Source organism: Hydra vulgaris, chromosome 08 (assembly GCF_038396675.1).
Source record: "Hydra vulgaris chromosome 08, alternate assembly HydraT2T_AEP".
NCBI classification, from domain to species: domain Eukaryota; kingdom Metazoa; phylum Cnidaria; class Hydrozoa; order Anthoathecata; family Hydridae; genus Hydra; species Hydra vulgaris.
Genome location: NC_088927.1, coordinates 35,339,384 through 35,345,383, shown reverse-complemented (window position 1 = coordinate 35,345,383; position 6,000 = coordinate 35,339,384).

Below are 6,000 nucleotides of genomic sequence, written 5' to 3'. Positions count from 1 at the left end.
AATAAAAAAAATATGTATTATATATAACGTCTGTTCACAAAAAATCCGGAATGAAAAATTGTTCTTAATTGAATACAAAATTAATCGATTTTTGACAAAAATTTTAACTAAAATGAGTGACTGGACATTGTTAACTATTTTATAACCGAAAGTGGTCCTAAATCAGCGGCTTTTCGAACTTTAGTTTTGACTGAATTCATTAGGTTGAAAAAGTAGTCTGGATCAAACTCTTTCAACTTTAATCGAATTCTATTCTTAAGGTGGTCAAGATTTTTCGCAGTAAATCCATTTCCATAAACTTTTGCTTTTAAATGTGCCCAAAAATTTTCAATTGGCCTTAACTGCGGTACATTTGGGGGGTTATCTTTAGCGTCGACAAAGTTAATACCTAAAGTGTTGTAAGTTTCTAATGTGTGTTTTGCATAATGACATCTCGCTCCGTCAGGCCAAAATAAAATTTTCATGTTTTGATGCTTGGAATTTATAAATGGAAGAAGTCTTTTTGTAATACATTCTTTAGAATAAGTTTTTGCATCCAGTGCACAGTTTTTTACAGCAAAATAAGGCGATGAATGACCAAAACGACTGATTGCAATCCAAACGAGAACTTTCTCGTCAAACTTTTTTTTGAAGTTGAATTTAATGTTAGGATCAGTTTGAGAACTATCCTTTGTATAGTAGCCAGAGTTTTGTGAACAATTTGCACCATTTACACAGAAATAAGATTCATCGTCCATGATGATTTCAAACTCATTTGATGGCTTGAAAAAAATTTTTGAAAGTTTTAATAAGTTTTTCTTTTGTTTAATTTCTTGCTTTTCTGTTGTTTTTGATGCATTTTTTCTTTTGGTATACTTTAGTCCATGCATACTTAATAATCTATTTACGTATGAAACGCTTATCTTATATTTTAGTGCCAATTTTCTTTGCGAAATCCCGATTCTCTCTTCTGCTCTTGCAACCATGGACTCTCTCTTTTCTGGTGTAATTTTAAAAGGTTTTCTGCCGCAACCGATTTTTCTATTCATTGGCAAATTATTTTCAGACCTTTTAATTATGTCATAAATTGTAGATTTAGCGATTCCCATTTTCTTAAAATGATCCACTGTAAATTTCTTTCCACTGTTTATGTTTTGTTTATAAAAATTTCCAATCACATTTCTAACATCGTTCTCTTTTAGATGCTCCATGTTTATTTGAATTAATTATTTAAACTCAATTTTGCCACAAAATGAAACTGTTGTTGTTGACCGATTAAATTTAAAAATTTCGAATCGAAAATTCGAAATTTAGAACAATTTGTGTACATTTGAAATCAGTCCGGATTTTTTGTGAACAGACGTTATATTTATTTATTTTATTGTTACTATTAAGTAATTTTAATTATTTATAATTAAAACTACTTAATAGTAACAATAATTATAAGTTTTATAGGTTATAAATGTATATTATATAGCCATGATGCTGAGGTGCAGGCTTTCACTTTCAATTTTAAAGGTAAAAAGTTACATAAATATATTTCTTCTTCAGGCCGGAATTCAAAATACATTTTGGTACATTTTGGTACTCTATTTTAAAGAGAGATGGAAATATGATGTAGCATTACGCAGAGCAGATATCATTGTACCAAACAGAACGTCGTTTTGCACTTATATACTCGTAAAATACTTTAACAATTACAAGAAATAATACGATGAAGCCAAATTTGATAACTTAAAAGCTTCACATATTTGAAACTGCGATGAGTGTGGTTTTAGTGGTGACCAAATAAAAATTTCATTTTTTTTTTTTGCTGAAGAGGTTCAAACCGCGCTCTCGAGCTAAAGGAAATAATGAAAAACTTTTATACCGTAAACAACTGCGTCAATGCATAAGGCTTCTTCTTACCTCCTTTCTTTTATAAATCATACAGATGCTTATATCAATCAAGGGGTAAAAATGGTCTAACCGGCACAATATATATATGTATATATACATATATATATATATATATATATATATATATATATATATATATATATATATATATATATATATTGTGCCAGTTGAACCATTTTTCAATGCATAAGGCTTCTTCTTACCTCCTTTCTTTTATAAATCATACAGATGCTTATATCAATCAAGGTGTAAAAATGGTCTAACCGGCACAATATATATATGTATATATACATATATATATATATATATATATATATATATATATATATATATATATATATATATATATATATATATATTGTGCCAGTTGAACCATTTTTGTATACAAGATTAGATTCAGGATGGGTGGATGGAGAAATTATTTAACTCAATATTTTGGGAACGACTATTCATAGAAGCAATTAAAGCGATTGGCGAAGAACACATTCTTGTATTAAGTGGTCCAGCACACATGTGTCATTAAAGGTTATTGAAATACGTATGGAAAACGATGTAGAAATGGTCTTCTTACCAACTTATTCAAGTCATATTTTGCAACCATTGGATGCTGAAATATATTGTCACACAATATATTTCAGCATCCAATGGTTCATATCTGGTTACCAATGGAGTTCATATCTGGTTACAAAACCACAATCGACAATTTGTGTCGATTGTGGTTTTGTAACCAGATATGAACTCCAAAACGATATCAACAATGCAATGTTTTTTTCTGAACTAAAAAGTGTAGACTTGGCAGTTCCAATATTGAGTATTAGATAGATATAATTTTCGTAGTTTTCATAAATGAATTGGTTTTCTCCTTTATTGTTATTGTTTTCTCATTTATTATAACAATAACCGACTTTAGTTGAAAAAATATAAACTCGGTCAGAAATTGTTTCTTGTAAAATTAATTTTAAGAAATAAATATTATATAAAACATCTTTTTTTTTTTTTTACATATTGTTAAAGAAAACAAAGTCTTACATCTATTAAATAAAAATTCCATGAAAAAATATGTTTTCCATCAAAAAAAAAAAAAACTTTTTGAATGTTGACCAAAATTAGGCTAATTTACCCTACATAAACTAATACACACATAAAAAAAAATACAGCAAATTATTAAGTGTTCAAAAAAATAAAAATATACCATTCAGAGATAAAATTATTTATTTTAAATCAAGCATTCATTTCATGGAAAGAAGCTCCACAAAATGAAATGCTTGATATTTCAAAATTATTTTTATAAAAATGATTGCTGAATTAAACTATTGTTTCTTAAATTGTGTTTATTTTTATCTTTCAATATATATATAAATTGCGGAAAGAAACTGGGGAGGAGTTAGTTTTACATTTGAACATAAAACAGTGTATATTAAAAAGGGATTTTTAATATACACTGTTTTATGATTTTTTTTTTAGGATTTTTATCGATTTAAAGACAGATTAAATTTTGTTTTTAAAATCAATAAGACAAGCAACACGCTTTTGTTGACGATAAAGAGACTCCAGTTTAGATTTATTGACATTACACAAAGCAATATTTGCACAGTTTAAATGACAATGAATAAATGAGAAGTATATCTGAGTTGACTACGCTTTTAACAACTTTGTTACATAAAAATTCAATGTGGTATTTCCAACTAAGAAAAGTTTGTAAAACTTTTTTATGTCGATAATTGACATGTCTTTTCTATGTCGATTATATACATGTCGACAACGACATAGAAAAGTCTATGTCGATGAAAATTAAATCAAGTGGTATTAGTTTTGTTGGATGAAAAAGTTTTTTTTCAACATTTAGTGAAAGCTTATTCATTTTAAACCAATCAGAAATTTTAGCTAATTTGATATTCATATTTTGAAATAATGTTGAAATGTTATTATTAGATAAAAAAAGGTTGTGTCATTAACAATTTTAAATAATTAAATTTTTGGCTTTATGAAGATTATTCACATAAATTAAAAAAAGAGGTGGCCCGAGTATACAAAATTCTTCATTAATTTTTGAAATATTAGGCAGTGCACGCGTTCTTGTTTTTTGCATAACAGTAAGTTCTCTTAGAATTTCCCATGGGCGCTTTGAGTTATGTTTGTTCGTCTCAAGTAAACTGGAGTAATACAACTTTTTTTTAATTTTTCCTTTGTTTTTTGAAATTTTTACCATAAGTTTTATAAGGAATTTTTTTTTCCTCTGTTTCGGTTTTAAAATTTTAATTTCACCATGGATCTTTTTTGATATTAAACCATTGTTTTTTTTATTTACAGTACATTTTGGAAAATTAACGTTATATATTTCATAAAAGATTTTAAAGAGCGTGTTATAAGCTAGATTAACGTCTGCAGAGATATTTACCATCTATAATGGCATCTATTATGTTTTTTTGAAGTTTGGATTTAAAGCTTTATTAAATTTTTAAGGTACAATACATTTTTACTAGTGAAAATATGTCTCGGAAATAATTCACGAAACAAAAAAGAAATCTTTAAAATACCTTAACCAATAATCAACTAGACTCTTGAATCTCAAAGACTATGAATAAACTTATTATTTAAACAATTTTATTCGAAAAAATTTATTATCAAAATTTTTTTTTTTACACTTAACCAAGCAGTTAAAGTGCTGAGACTTTTAATTATACAAACTCAAAAAAATTTATTGCTGTCTAGTCTGTCTAGTCAATTATTGCTGTCTAGTCAAAAAAATTTATTGCTGTCAAACTAAGTTTCAAACATGCTGCTAAAGATATTGGCAGAATATTGTTGCACATACAAAAATTAAATTTTTAGTAGAAATTTCGAACAAATAAAAACCTGGCAACATCTGTGGAGAATGTTCCGATCAATCAATTTTTACGGACACAAAAAACAGTTCACTTATTCTTATCTTTGTTTTTAATTATTTAAGATATTAATTTTATAACATTTACAGAAATTTAACTGCTAATGTAAAAAGTTTAAAGGTTTTTCAAAGGCATGAGTTTTCAAAAGCAAGTCAAAGCCGACAACACCGGGGGGCCGGGGACATGTGCACCCCCACTTTTTTTCAAAAGGACCTTTTTTTTTTTTTACTTTGCAAAAAATTGCGATGATTGGAGCCTGAGAACAAAAAAGTTCTACAATTTTAGCTACACCTGCCCCAAACGTTTTTTCCTATTTTTAACCAAGTTTATATTCATCAATAAATTTCAAAACTCAATATTCTCTTATACGTTCAGTAAATATGGTATGCAAAATTTCGGATATATCCGGAAAAAATTAATCGCTGTATGACAAGGTGTCATAAGTTGTGAAAAAGTGTCATACGGGTGAATTCTTCTCTTAAACCTTATTAACTGTGATCGGATTTTGTCAATTTGATTTTGAAGTTCGTCTAATTTTTGAATTAAATGTTTTTTGTCTAAAATTAATTCTTTGATTTGATTTGTGCTTTCAAATAACCTTTTTTTAAGTACATGAACAGAATTAGATTTATTTGAATCTCTTAGCTCAATGCGTGACTTCTCTAATTTTCCAAATTCTTATTTTGAAAACAAATTTTCATAGTTGCTACTTATATTTAAAATAAAAAAACTCCACTAAACAACAAAAAAAAAATGTTTCTAAAATTACTGAACATTTGCAAACCCCCCCCCCCCAACCCTCTCTCACATTGTTCAAACTTTTTATGGTCATGGTTTTTGAACGCTTAAAGATTTTTGTGTAAATTTTAAAATTTATCGATGGGTATAGAATTAGTTGAGAATAGAATAAAAGTTATTTTATCAACTTGTTGCTCCCATGCTTGGGGCAAGTGTAGGTAAAACTTTAGGGCTTTTTTGTTCCCAGGCTACAATCATTGCATTTTTTTCCAAAGCATCCTTATTTGATATAAGTGTTATATATATATATATATATATATATATATATATATATATATATATATATATATATATATATATATATATATATATATATATATATATATATATATATATATATATATATATATATATATATATATATATATATATATATATATTAAGGTGGTTCTAAAAACAACTTTTTTTAAAAATGACTGCTGGCACCCCCTGAATATGT